Raw genomic sequence first — 14,762 nt, forward strand, 5'->3', positions numbered from 1 at the left:
AGTCCCCCCTGCCCCTCTCCAGGCTGTTGAGGGTCCCGCGAATGGCGGCGCTCCCCCCTCTCTGGGCTCCCCACTTTGGGGCCCTGGGGGTCACAGGGGTTCGCTCCTCCAGACTGCCGGGGCTCCCCTGCTCCCGGTACTGCCCCTCTCTGCTCGTCCCACTCTGGGGCTCCCGAGGTTCCCCCTCCGGCTCTCCCAAGGGGTCCCGCAGCCCCCTGGCTCCGGGCTGGAGGTGGCCGTGCCTGACCCACCAGCATGGGGTGGACCTGACATCCCACCACCCCCCACTGAGGCTCTGCCAGCAGCCAGCACAGGGACCCCCCAAAAACACCGCCTGGGGACCCCCCAGTATCCCCTCAAGGGGCACCTACAGCTCAGCTCTGGACTCCTGCAAGATCCAAACATCCCCCCCACAAACACTGGCCCAGGGACTCCCCAGGATATTTGGGCCAAGCTCCCCCTCCCCATCACCTGTGGGATGGGGGGGTCGATGCTCCTTGGGGTGAGGGGCCTGCAAATTCTGGGACCGCTGGACCCACGAGCTCCCTCCTCTTCCTCCACCTTCTTCTCGTCTTCCTTCATCTGTCCTCCTCCTTCTCCCTAATCCCACCTCCTGCTCCTCCTCTCTCCATCCTTTCTCCTGCTTCTTCCCCCCTTCTTGTCTTCCATCCCTCCTCCCCTGTTCCCCAAGCCCCTCACATCCCACGGGAGGAATGGGAATGGAGCCAGGACAGGTCGGGATGGGCAGTGCAGGGCTCTGGGCTGCTCCCACGCCCTGGGGTAACCTGGCCAAGGGAAAAGATGCAAAATTGGTGGGTGGAGATAAAAACTTGGGTGTTGTGGTCACCCTGGGTGGAGACTTCCACCCCTCTGGTCTCATGTCAGGATGGAGAGGGGAGCGGGGAATGCAGAGACTGATGGGAGATCCCAAGGGATTTTAGGGGCAGGACGAGGGCTGCTGTGAGTTCTTGTTGGGAGAGGTCAGCCCGGAGACCCCAGAGTGTTCCCAGGGCCCTGGGATGGAGAGTTGTCACCACCTTCTGCTTCAGGTGGTGGTTCTGGAGGGACCTGGGCTCCTTGGGGCTCTTCCTGCAGCCGAGAACTTGTAGGGACCCTCCTCCAGGTGGCTCCTACGGGTGTTCCAGGGGCTTGGGGCTCACGGTGAAGCCCTTCCCAGAGTCTGGGCATCCATAGGGGCTCCCCAGTGTGGATCCCCTGGTGTCTGGGGAGGCTGGAGCTCCTATGAAAGCTTTTCCTGCCCTCCTGGCCCCTGTAGGGTCTCTCTCCTCTGAGATGGCACCTCTGGGCAAAGCTTGGGCAGACACAGGACTTCTCCCCCACTTGGATCCTGTGCTGGGAGATCAGCTCCGTGCTCCGGCCAAAGCTCTTCCCACAGGAGATCAGTCCCCTGCAATGATGGCAACTTTGGGCTTCTCCAGAACCCCTCCCACTCCTCTGGAGGTCCCACCCCCCATCTTTCCCCTCCTCCACCCTTTTCCCATCATCCCCCAATCCTCATCCACCAACGGACCCCACGAAGGGGAAGGGTCCCACTCCCTTTTTCCTCCCTCTCTCCGATATCCCCCTCTCCTTTCTCATCCTCCCCCAAAGCCTCCGTGTCCCACGTACCTGGTTTGGGGCTCTCAGTTCCCTCTCCCACTCAGTCTGGGGAGTCCGATCCCCTTTTCACTGCTCTCCCCCTCTTTAAAACGGGTCTCCCTTTCCCCCCCCCGCCCCTCACCCCAGAGCTCCTCGCCCGCGGCCGGGGGGCTCCCAGCACCACCAGTGCGGCCCCAGCTGCCCCCACCCGCCCCATGCCCAGCGCCGGGCGCTGCCCACAGCCCCAAAGCAGCCGCGCTGTGCCCTGGGGGGTCCCCAGAGCGGCCCCGCCCCGCACGGCACTGGGAGCACCAGTCCGGACCAGTGCGGAGCGCGGGCGGGCGGCATCAGCCGTGCCCGGGCAGGGCCGGGCCCCGCGGGGCTCCCGCCCGCACTCGGCCCCCGCCGGGACAGCGCGGGGGGGCCCGGCCTGGCCGCCCCCACCTCCCCCTCCCCAAATTCCGCTCCGGGGGGCGCTGGCGGCGGGGGGGGCTCAGCTGGGGCCAGAGCTGCCGGAGCCACGTGTCCCCCGCTGCCGGCACCACCCCCTCAGGATTAGGGGTGCCCCAAAACTCCCTCCGAGCTGCCGGATACCCCGCACGCCCCTCAGGAGTGGGGTCCCCCCGGCCTCATCATCCCCAACCTTCGGCTGCCTCAGCCCAGGCCCCATCCCGCCCATCCCCCTCCGCCACACTTCATCCCACCCCCCAATCCACATCCCACCCTTCCCGGGCCCCATCCCGCCCCATCCCATTTCTCCCGGCAGCCGCCACCGGGACCCCAAAAACCCCGCGTGCCAGGGGCTCCCCAATATCCCCCAAGGGGCATTTCCGACTCACATTTGGAGCCCTGCAAGATCCAAACATCCGCCTCCCCCCCCGCCCCACCAAACCCCCTTCCCCCAGGAACCAACAAAGATATTTGGGGCTCGGTGCTGGAGTCCTCCAAGCTCCAAAAATCCCCTCTCCCAAAAATAACCCCAGTGACTGCCCAAGATATTTGGGGCGAGCTGTCCCTACCCGGTCACCTGCGGGATGGGGGGAGCCGAGAGCTGCGGACACAGAGAGCGATGGATGCACGTGGAGGCTCCTCTTCCTGCCTCCTCTGTCCTGCCTCTTCCTCCCGCTCCTCCCCTTTTATCTCTCCTCTTCCTCCCGCTCCTCCCCTTTTATCTCTCCTCTTCCTGCCGCTCCTGCTCCTCCATCCGCCCTCCCCCCTCGCTCTTCCTCGTCCTCTCCTGCCCCTCCCCCCCTCCTCCCGTTGTTTGTGGCTCCCATCCCGGCTTTGTCTGGCATCAGCCCTGGGGCCGTCCCGTGCTCAGCAGCAGCAGCAGCAGCAGCATCCTGTGCTCTGGCAGCACTCGCTGCTCCTTAGGGAAGGCTTTGGCATTTCTGCCGGGCACAGACACTGAAGCTCACCCCGACCTGCCCCGCTCCCATTGCTGTCCCCTGGGCGCTGGGCAGCTGCTGTACCAGGGCAGCCAGAGACACAAAGGAAGCCAAGTCCAGCCCAGCTGCCCGGGCTGATGCAGACGAGCCCCAGGGCCGAGGTCCTGCAGAGCCCCACGGAGCCCTGGGCTCCTCGCTGGGAACGGGCTGTGCTGCGGCTGCCACAGCGGCCACAGCGAGTCCTGGGGCTCCCCCGGCGCCGCTGCAGCAGCACCCAGGTTCCACCTCCTGTGCCAGGCCCTGGCCAGGGGCCATCAGATCCATGGGCTCCGTGCCGAGGGGGAACACAACAACAGTGGATCGGATGCAGCCCCCAAGGACCTCGAGCAAATCGTGCAGGAACATCCAGACCTGGAGCTGACGTTTGCAAAGCTGCAGCCGGCAGAGTTCTGTGGCGCAGGAGAGCCGGCACGGGGAGAGGAGACCTGCAAGGAGCTGCAGGAGAAACACCCTGAGCCTCAAAGGCTGCCACAGCCTGAATCTGTGCTGGGGAAAGTTCTTCCTGTCCGGGAAGAGATCCCGGGATGAGGCAAAAGCCAAGTTCATGGCTGGTGACACGATTGCCGTGCAGGGAGGGCAGAGGAGGGACTGCGGGCGGAGACTGGGAGCCCGGGAAGGAGGGAGGGTTGGGGAAGGTGTTTCTTTAGGATTTGTTTTAGTTCTCCTTGTCCTGGTGTGATTGGTTTGGAAATAAATTCCATTAATTTCCCCAGCTTGGGTCTGTTGTGGCCCTGGCAGTGAGCAATGAGTGTACTCTCCCTGCCCCGATCCCAGCCCACGAGCCTTTCCTTCAGTGCTCTGTGTGCTGCAGCTGTGAGCAGAGTGCCAGAGCGGCTTTGGTGGCCCCGGGCACCCGGCCAGGGCCAGCCCAGCGCAGCGGTGCCTGCAATTCATTCCCTCGGCTGCAGCGCTGAGCGGCCGCAGGGCGGGTCCGGCTGCGCGGGCAGGCGGCTCCAGAAGCACCAACTGCGCCCCACGGGACAGGAGGAGGAGGCAGGGGGTGCCGGGGGAATCTCCTTCCTCCGAGCCGGCAGGGCCAGGCGGGAGAGACTGGAGAGAAGGAAACGGAGAGGAGGGACGAGGCTGGAGCTGTGGAGAGCTGCAGGGATGCCGGGGCAGCCGGGAATTTTGTTTTCCAAGTCTCTGGGGCGAAAGGAAGCGCTGTGAAATCCGTCATGGAAAAGAGAGGAGAAATAGCGATTGATGGAAAGCGACACCCCTTGGGACTCAGTTTCTCCCTCTGCATTGCAAAAGCTGACAGACCCCGAGCGCCGACGGACACCCGTCCCCAGCGTCACGGCCCAAGGGATCGGAGCTGCGGCTGGCGGGGCTGGAAGCTCCGTCCAGCAGCTCCGCTGCCGCCCCCAAAGCTCGGGCTGGACCGTGGGGTCTGGGACACAGCCCCGTGCTGGGGGGCGGCAGCGGGAGCCGCGGGGCCCGGCCCGTGGGGGCGGCCGGGCTGGAAAAGTGCGCGGGGCCCCAGCGCGGTGTCCCGGTCTTGTTCCTCACCTTAACACAATGTCTTCAACTCCCTGCGTGCCCTTCATTTAATCAGCATTTCCTAAATGCTGACCCATCCCATCATCAGCTCTACCCGGAACAGAATTTCCCAGGCCATTCCAAGTCCTTTATAGTTCTGAAAATACTGGGGCCAAGCCCTACCCGTGATTTCCCCCACCCCCGCCTCCGTGCAGACCTTGTTGTCTGCCAGCACCAGGATAGTTCCCACTGGCCCAGGTCTGCGTTTAGCAAAGCCAACAGTACTTCTACCACTGCTTTCTGCAAGACCCCAATTGAGTCTTTACATTTCAACATAACCAGATGATGTCTACTTAGCATGAAATATAGTTCCTGTCCAAGAGTTGCATGTCCCAAGCAATTTCTTAGCAGAATAAATTTTAAATCCTTTGGGTTTCAGTGTTTGGAAATCATCTCCTAGCGTATATAGCAACTTCACTGCATTCTTATTTTCATTATCTCTGTAGAGCTAAGGAATTCCGATTATGAGAGGCTCTATTCTGTAAACTCATTAAAAGTTAATATCCACCACAACACTGTCTATTTTATTGGTTCTTTGCAATTGCTTAGCAAAGATAACAAGCACCAGGCTTTTTAAGAGAGACACACACACACTTTCTTACATAGAAAGACACAATCTTGTTGCCACCAAAGCACTCACACAGGTGAAAGTCACAATTTTCCTGCCTCTTCCTTCCTTTCCAAACCAGTGCAGCATGAGAGAAAGCAGCTGTTTCCCGAGGCCGATGGGTCACAGACAGGTAAGATGACATTGAGGCTTGTTCCTCAGAGGCAGTCAGCAAGCAGCAGATGATGATCTCAAGGATCCAGGTGACACCATCACCCTCTCAAGAGAGGAATCCTTTAAGCAAGCACATTGCTCATCACTTCCATCCTGCTTTGGTTTAATGAACCAGCTCTTCCTGGCAATGAGCAGCAAGGGGATCTAATTTGACTGTTGCTAACCTTTTACATTTTATTCAATCATTCCATCAGAACAGGCATTTTACTTTTGTTTCAGTTACTCCAGAGGACCTTGGCACAAAGCAAAATGAAGTCAAATGAGAAATAGCTAGCTTAAATTTATATACACCAACAAATCATGCTGTGTTTCAACAAGTGTAAGAGAGACGTGGGACTTTCCTTCCCTCTGAGCAGCTGCAAGCATAAAAAAAGCAATGATGCAACGTTCATTAATAAAACTTTCTTAGAAATCTCTTCTTATGGACAGATTCAACATCTGCAGGAGATACCCAAAACACACTCATTGTGCTGCACTTCCCCTTTTCCATTCACGTGTTATATATACTGAAAATATGTTACCGAGTAGCTATGAACACACCATGCTCCCAGATTTTCCCTAAGTAAAACATGTATCTGTGTATGTTATAAACTATCAAACACAAGGGAGAAAAGCCTGGCACAGATACTGCAGCAAAGGAAATTCATCATATTACAGATCTCCCCTGATACTGAGATTGGCCAGGACTTTCATCAGTGATGGGAAAGAATTTCTCATCTTCCCATTTTACAGCACCTGAAGCAAGAAGGACCCAACACCTTAAGCGGTGTCCAAGATAGCACAGAAATTTAAACAGAGCCATTTACAAAGGGCAGCAACTCATCTGGCCAGTTCACACCTCAGATAACTATCTGCAGAACCCAGAGCAACATAATACTCCAAGGAGCAGTGAGATAGCCAGAAGGTTCTCAGCTCAAGAAAATCAGGCAAGAACAGGATGTTCCTTAGCCTGGCTAACCCAGATAACATCTCCCAGCCATTAGCATGAGATGGAACAGAAAGAGAGAGGCTGAATCACTTGCAGTGTACAGATACTGCCCGAGGGAAATGTGACAGGTGACCTACAACATAAAAAATGCACTTAACTGTAAAAACTAGGAAGTGAAGCTAAAAATGAGAAAAATTAAAAGCTGTTCTTGGATATGCAGTAAAAAGCACACTGACATCATAAACGGGAGAAGGAACACAAAAGCACCCAGCTGTTCAAAAGCTGTGCAGTTAAGGTACAAAGAAATCAATGTTTTTTTAAAGAAAAAATCCCTCACAAGGTGAATGAGCTCAGTAACACTCAAAACAATATTATTTGTTAGAAAAATCATCTGCTCCAGTGCCTGAAGCAAAAGGTTTGCCATTTATTCCATCATTCCTTCAAATCCAGGGATTAGTGAGAACTTCTTAACAAATTCCTGCCTTGCCTTATGGTCCTTCAGCTTCACCAGGGCCAAAGCTTGCTGCTCAGAGTCAGTACACAAATCCCTGTGGTGTTACCATCCTCTCTGAGTGAGAAAAGCACTCGAGATGGTGAACAAAGAGATGGGGCAGTTTCCTGATGCCTGAGAAGGATGTTCTTAAGATAAACAAAATTGCCCAATCAAAATTTATAAAGAAATGACATTTATTATGTGACCGAAATATCGGTTTTAAAAGCCACGATGGAGAAAAGCAGCTCCGAGCCTGGGGTCGGAGCTGGGTGAACACGCATAGATCTGATCTCTGTCGCACCAGACCTCCCAAGTTCACGGATGCTGCTTTGGTTGGTCCCTTCTTATACATTTTTTGGGCAGAGTCCGAATTAATTCTATTCTTCTCGTCATTTTAGCATATTCATGAAGTTTTCTTGTCCCGGAGTTGGGCTGCACAAAGCCTTTCCTGGATCCCAGGAATTGTCCATCCTGGGTGATGAGTGGGCCATTTCTGCTGATGAATGGGCCATCTCTGCTTCCTGGAACAGTTATTTTTAGTTCCCGGGATGTCCGATTCCTTATCAGATGAGATGTAGATATCAGAAGGTGGCAATCAAGTCGTTATGGTGCAAATGTCCCGGTGATAAGATCTAACCCCACCTGGGTGGAATCCTCACTTATTGTGAGAGAACTTCTTTTAGTGTTGTGAAATTTTTCTCTCAGCCAGGCTGGTGAAGGGATTTTGAAACTCGGTCTCTGTAGGGTCTGATTACACTCCAATTTTATACATAATAGCACGAATTACATACCTTATTTATAACGTTCTCAACTCAGTGGCACAAAGTCTGCTTTTGTTCAGACAGGAATGAAGAGGAAAAATGGCAGAAATTCATAACAGGGACAATGAGGAGAAACATTGGGCTGTGCACACATTCAGTCCAAGCAACATCAATGCCAGGTGTGGTTTAAAATTCACGTTTGTGCTTTATTAAAGCCACGCACTGTATTTATGGCTCTCAGTGAATTCTGTATCCAAAAGGGACACGTTAGATGATTCAAAATTAGTTGGATTTCTTTCCTTCTCCTGTAGCAGTGCCAGTAGGAGAGGTAACAAAGGCAGTTCCCTGGCCTTCAGACATTGCACAGAAGTGGGATCCATAGATACAAACTCAGGCAGCCAAACTGCAGGTATTTCATTCAGGGCCTAAGACATGAAGCTAGGCTTCTTTTAATAAATCACGGACAGGGATGAGCTCCTGACATTAATATTGCACTCCTCCCTCTTTCTGCTGAGACAGTCTGGCCAACACGAATATCCCTAATACAGACCCAGGGCTCTGGTATAACAGCCACCCCAAAAAGCCATAGTTCCAGCTACCTTTCCTTTCTTTGCATCATACCAGGAGGAATCAAAAGGAATGAAACCTATTTCATTTATTATTACAGGTGAGAGCCCCTCTAAGTACATAGGAAGAGAAGTTGTATTTTGTAACCTTGTTCTCCATCTAGAAGTAAAACAGGGGCTGGTGTGAGGCAACGAGGGCAACAGAGAAAATGCTGAAAAGAAACGGAGGAATGTGAAGCCAAATTTTCAAGCATTCCAGGCAATCACACCACTCAGGGACAGTCTACAGCTCAGCAAATCACATGCTGGAATGCAGTGGAGTATGGAGTAGGGCAATAGGGAACTGCTGAACAAAATAGGTGCTACAGCCTCTTGTGCTCAGGCTCTTAGCCCAAAGTATGTTCCAGCTCCAACTGAAGGGCATTCTGAACCAGAAGAGCACTGACCTTTTTGATTTTGGCAGTTCACAGTTCTCAGACAGCAGAATGTCTGTGGCTCCTCTCATCATTATTTTTGCTGTTTTCACTACTGGCCATCAAGTTTCCTGCAGTAGCCATCCATGAACCCCGGATCACTACTACATTAATAACACAGAACATGGCTCTCAGAGTGCATTAGTGAGGTACCAAGAGAAAACCCCAATGATGATCCTCCTCACAGAAAAGGTAACAGACAAAAAGAATGAAAGTGTGAAAATACTTTTTAAAAGATGGCTGAAATGAGGCAAATTCTTAAAATTAAGTAAATGTCTGAAATGAAATTTAAGCAAATTTAACTGTTGCAAAGTATTCTGAATACACATACAGTACAATATACTAGAGTCCAGAATTAGAAAAATTTCCAGTCATGGAAATATGGGGTAAGGGATATGTTTATTTGGAACAATGAGTTCAGTAGAGGTCTCTTTGCTACAAATATCTTGAATTTAATTCTTCTGCCTTGATACAATCTCCTGAGAAAATAAAAAAATAAAATAAAAATCCTACAGGAAAAACTTGTGTTGGATGCAATCTCTTCACTCATACCTGATACAAAAGTCTAATTTATTCTCTTGATTTATTGTCTTAAGGAGAATGAATTAATTATTCTTCCACTCAGAAGTCTATGGCATCAATCCTTGAGTTGAATCAGAGAAAATTCAATCTCTCATGAGTTCCCACTCCATTTACTTTTCTTGTAAGTGTTCTGTTTTGTTGAAGTGAAAGCTCCTCTGGACTCAGGCCCAGAGGGAAGCCAAAGCACAGGGGTTGAATTAAAACCTTTGGACAAGCTGAGATACATGAAGTCACACCAAAGTGAAATAGAAATACAGATTTTTTAACCTTTAGTAGAAATATATGCTAAGTGCCTTAAACATTGAAAAGCTGCAGCAGAGACCTTAAACACAGTTCTTACTGCAGCAGTGTTACCTTTTCACAGAATTCTTTACTTTAGACAAAATATGGATAGAATGACACTGTTCACATTTTTTTACATAGAGCGTTCACGTAAACAGTAAGAGCTGATAGAAACTGCATCCACAAATCTGTGTAATACCTGTGTAACACTGGTGTGAGGCTTACGACTGTTAGAATTAGACCAGGATCGGTTAAGAAAAGGAAAACTGGAATCGTGTGTTAATCTTATTGGTCAATTAACAAATCTAATCCACACTTCTGCAAGAAAAAATGTAGAGTCTAGAGCATATAGAGCATATAGAACATATAGAGCATATAGAGCATATAGAAGAAGAAGAAGAAGCTGTTTTGCCTGTTGTTGCTGTTGCTGCTTGCCTTTATCATGTAACCCCCTTTGAACTCTGCCTTCAAGAAAGCTGTGAGACTATGAAATACAGAACTCAGCAGAACAGCAGCCTCCTCTGCTCTCTCACCCTGGTCCGGGAAGGAAGGGTACCCCGTCCAAAGCTCAACAGCGCAGAGCCCCAAGGCTGCTGTGGGCAGCAGGGCCCAGGGGCCGTTCCCACCCGCAGCGCTCCTGTCCTGGGCTGGGCCTGCACAGGGGCTGGGGCACCATGGCTGGGGCAGCGGGGCACAGAGGGGCCACGGAGCCGCTGCCGGGGCTGACAGCAAGGCCAGGGACACACAGGGAATTTCTGGGCATTGCCTGCGCTGGGCAGGGCTGAGTGTGGGGAAGGCAGAGCTCAGCTGGCCTCGGTGGCTGCAGGAAAAGCCAAGAGCCCGAAGAGCCCCCGTGGCTGTGCTGGAGAGCAAGGCTGGAGGAGGGAAATGCGGGGCTGCTGCGGGATGGGGAGGGGGATTGAATTCCAGCAGGCACCGACGGGGGGCTGAGAGACTCAAGGGCTCCTTGGCCTGAGCCTGTCCTGGAAAGGTCTCTCAGCCCTCTGTGCCCATGAAGGGCTCCAAGGAGGAGCAGAGCTCATCTTGGCAGGACCCTCATGGAATCCCTGAGGGACAAATGCCAGTGCCTGCGCAGCCTTCCCAATGTCCCTGACACCAAAGGCCTTTTCCACATCCCTCGGTTCCAGGTCAGTGCCCAGAACACAGCACAGGCCTGTCCAGGTCCTGGGGGCGATTCCCAAGGGAGGCAGCTGTGATTTCTCCCCACAGACCCACCACTCCGGTGTCTCTCTGTGCAGCCCTTGGCTGTCCTGAGCACTTTCCCTGGAGGCTCCCTGCCCTGGACGTTTGTCTCCATGCAGTTCTCAGCACAGCCCAGCAAAGAATTCAGGTGCTTTCCCAGAGGACATTACTCTGGCAGTGAAGTGGCCTCAGGGCACTGTTTGTGCCCCTGGAATTGTGCCAGCCCCGAGTGCTGCTGATGGTGTTTGTGCTCACTCGGGTTCATCTCCCCACACCCACTCGATGCACTGCTGAAGGCTCCTCAGGACACAGCAAACACGGACTGCTGGCCTGGTCACTTGGTGTCCCTCCGTGCAGGGACAAACAACCTCCTGCAGGGGAGGGCAGAGGCCAGTGCTGGGATTGCTGGTGGCAGGGGCTGGTGTGGGACACTTGCCCTGGGCACCTTCCCAGGCTGTGCCCGGAACAAAGGCACAGCCCAGGCCCTGCTCTGCTGCTCCCTCAGGTCCATCCCAGGAGCTCTGGCAGTGCCAGGACACTGCTGCCTGCCCCCCCTGCACACTCCCCCCTGCCCCTGGGCACTGGGGTTTGCTTTGCCAGGGCATTCCTGGGGCACATTCCTGGCAGCAGCTCTGGAGGAGAGCGAAGCCTTCCTGCCCTGGCCCCAGGAGATGCCCTTTGCTGATGGAGCTGCTGTGCTGGAGCCCGGCTGTGTCCCAGCAGTGCCCGTGGCCTGTCCCTGCCTGTGCTCACAGCACGGACACGCAGCAGGACAGTGACCGAGCTGCCCGAGCACTCCGGCCTTGCACCCTCAGAAGGGCTGGGAAAGGGAGTGTGGAGCTGGGAAGAGCAGAGGTGGGAAGAGGCTGGGCCATTGTCCCTGGCCATGCTGCTGTGCTGGGAGTCTCTTCCCTCCAGCTCTGCCCACAGGCACTGCCCCTGCAGAGCCAGAGAAGGGCTGAGGAACAAACCTTGGACACAAAGGTCAGGACAGCCCCTTGTTTTGATTCAAAAGCACAGAGAAGAAGCCTCCTGAAAGTCTTTGTGTTTCAAAAGAAAGGTAGATGTTCATGCAGAAATGCAAGGAGTAGTACTACAGTACTTTATAAAAAGCAGAATAACACCAGAAAAAGAATAAGAAAAAGCACCAATGAAAATATGGACAAAGAGGAAAAAGAGGCCGAGATTGTAAAGAGTTACATTCTGAAGGTTCTGGAGCAGAAAAGAGAGATGCTTCTGAGAAGCATCCTAGTCATAATTTTCCCCGCATGGCAGAAGGAAATAGAAAGATTTTAACTTGTGAAAAGTATCCAGTCCTCACTTTCCTCAGGGCATCCCTGAGCTCCTGGTTCCTCAGGCTGTAGATGAGGGGGTTCAGGGCTGGAGGCACCACCGAGTACAGAACTGACAGTGCCACATCCAGGGATGGGAGGAGATGGAGGGGGGCTTCAGGTGGGCAAACATAACAGTGCTGAGGAACAGAGAGAGCACGGCCAGGTGAGGGAGGCACGTGGAAAAGGCTTTGTGCCGGCCCTGCTCAGAGGGGATCCTCAGCACGGCCCTGAAGAACTGCACATAGGAGAAAACAATGAACACAAAACAGCCAAACACCAAACAGGCACTGACAGTGATGAGCCCAAGTTCCCTGAGGTGGCAGTGTGAGCAGGAGAGCTTGAGGATGTGTGGGATTTCACAGAAGAACTGGCCCAGGGCATTGCCCTGGCCCAGGGGCAGGGAAAATGTATTGGCCATGTGCAGGAGAGCGTAGAGAAAGGCACTGGCCCAGGCAGCTGCTGCCATGTGGGCACAAGCTCTGCTGCCCAGGAGGGTCCCGTAGTGCAGGGCTTTGCAGATGGACACGTAGCGCTCGTAGCACATGATGGTGAGGAGGAAATCCTCTGCTGAGAGGAAGAAGAGAAAGAAAAACACGTGAGCAGCACATGCTGAGTAGGAGATGTGGCTGGTGCCCCAGAGGGAATTGTGCATGGCCTTGGGGACAGTGGTGCAGATGGAGCCCAGGTCGGTGAGGGCCAGGCTGAGCAGGAAGAAGAACATGGGGCTGTGCAGGTGCTGGCCGCAGGCTCCGGCGCTGATGATGAGGCCGCTGCCCAGGAGGGCAGCCAGGGAGATGCCCAGGAAGAGGCAGAAGTGCAGGAGCTGCAGCTGCCGCGTGTCTGCCAATGCCAGCAGGAGGAAGGGGCTGATGGAGCTGCTGTTGCACATTTTGAGCCTCTGGCCATGGAGTGCTGTTGAAGGAGGAGACAGTGAGGAGTCAGGGGAGACTTTGCTGAGCAATGTCCAAGCCCTTTCTCCTGGCCCTGCCCCCCAGTTTTCCTTTTCTCAGAGCCCTTCCCTCAGCCCCGTGCCTGGAGCTCTGCTGGGATCTGGCCCCGTTGCTGTGACGAGCAGGGGCTGTGCCCATGGACAGCGAGGAGTCAGCTCTGCTCTGCTTCAGCGGGGACATGGGAATGGGGACAGGGGCCGGTCCTGGGGCTGGACTCCATCAGCCCAAAGTGCTCCTGAGGCAGAGGAGCTGGGCAGCATCTCCTGTGCCAGGGCTAAGGAACGGTGACGGCCAAAGGCACTTTGAGAGGGTTTCCTGCCGTGCCCAGGGAGAGCAGAGAGAGCTGTGCAAGGCAAGAGCATTGGCTGTAACTCAGAGAAGGGTGAGGGGAGCTGCTCTGTCCCTCCATCTGTCCCCAGCTGCCCCTCCTGAGATCGAGGGCAGTCACTGTGTTCCCCTGAAAATCAGCCTGGCACAGCTGAGAGCAGAGGGACCCACAGCAGAGCAAAGTGGCTCAGCCTTTCTCAGAGTCTCAGCCCCACTGCTGGCCAAGGACACTCCCGGCCCCAGTGTCCCCTGGAAGGCAGCTCACAGCTGGGATGGCATCCCGAGGGCACAGCGAGGGTCCTGTCCATGGCCCTGCTGGAGGAGAGCCGGCTCATTGCCAGCCTCCCAGCCCGGCGTGCCCAGAGCTCCCGGGGCACAGGGAGCTGGGACACCCCATTGCTGTGCTCAGCCTGCACAGGAGGAGCCCCAGGGCTGGGCCTGAGCCTGCAGCTGGAGCTGCCATTCCCAGAGAGCCCCTGAGCAGCGCCAGGAGCAGCTGAGCAGGGCAAGGAGAGAGAGCCGGGCCCTGAGGAAAAGCCTTTCCCTGCGCAGCGCTGCCCAGCCCCTCCCGGGCAGCACCAGGGCAGGACAGTCGCCCTCAGGCCCCGGGCAGCAGGAACGGGCCCGCGGCCGCAGAGATGCCCTTCATCTCTGGTGCTGCTCTGCCGGCCCAGGAGGGCACCGAGGGCCCCGAGCCCCCGGGCTGAGGGCCCCGAGCCCCCGGGCTGAGGGCTGTGCTGGCTGCGAGGGGACACCGGGGCTGCGCTGCTCAGGGCGGTGTCTGCACTGCAGGGCAGGCCCGGCAGCTGCCACAGCTCCCCTCAGCAGGGCTGCCCTCAGCGCTGCCTCCCTCCCTCCCTGCCCACGGCTCTGCTGCTGGAGCTGTCCCAGCCGGGAGCTGCTCCTGCGGCCCGGGCTCCGTCCCTGCCGCTGCTGCCGGAGCCCGGCCCAGCCCCTGGGCCAGCCCTGCCCGGCAGCCGCTCGGGGCTGCGGGGATTAAAGAGCAGCTCCCCCGGGCCTGGGCACCATGGAAAGGTGATGCTGGCTGGATCTGGAGGCCGCGGAGGTGCAGGCACTTGCTGAGGCTCCCAGGAATCCTCAGTGGGATGGTTTAAGAGCCTCAGCCCCTGCTCCACCTGCACAGCTGAGTTTCCATTCCCACCAAGCTGAGCCTGGGAAAAGTGGGAGCACAAACTGAGGAAAGCAGAGACTCAAGCAGGAATCTCCTGCCCTGAATGTGCTCATGAAAATCCCCTCAGGAATGAGCTAGGCATGAGCTGGAGCTCTGAGCAGCCCTGGCCCCCACAGCAGCCTCTCCACAGCAGCAGGACCTGCCCTGCAGGAGTCACTCCTTGCAGCCACAGCTCCCCTGCACCGCCCATGGGGAGCTGCCAGGCAGGCTGAGAGCTGCCCCTGGCAGGTGGCAGATGCCCTGGCCTGGCAAAGAGCCCTCAGGGCTGCAGGAGCTGCTCTGCAGGACAGCCCTGGGCACCCCT

At 55.5% G+C, this 14,762-nt stretch overlaps 1 pseudogene across 1 annotated transcript; it reads right to left on the minus strand.

The window, feature by feature from the left end:
- Positions 1-11,907: 11,907 nt before the first annotated feature.
- Positions 11,908-12,878, minus strand: LOC309583702 (olfactory receptor 14J1-like; annotated as a pseudogene). Its single transcript has one exon. The product of its transcript is annotated as an olfactory receptor 14J1-like (transcript).
- Between the last annotated feature and the right edge of the window lie 1,884 nt (positions 12,879-14,762).

The sequence above is a fragment of the Coloeus monedula genome, assembly GCF_965178545.1.
Source record: "Coloeus monedula genome assembly, chromosome: 32".
In the NCBI taxonomy this organism is placed as follows: Eukaryota; Metazoa; Chordata; class Aves; order Passeriformes; family Corvidae; genus Coloeus; species Coloeus monedula.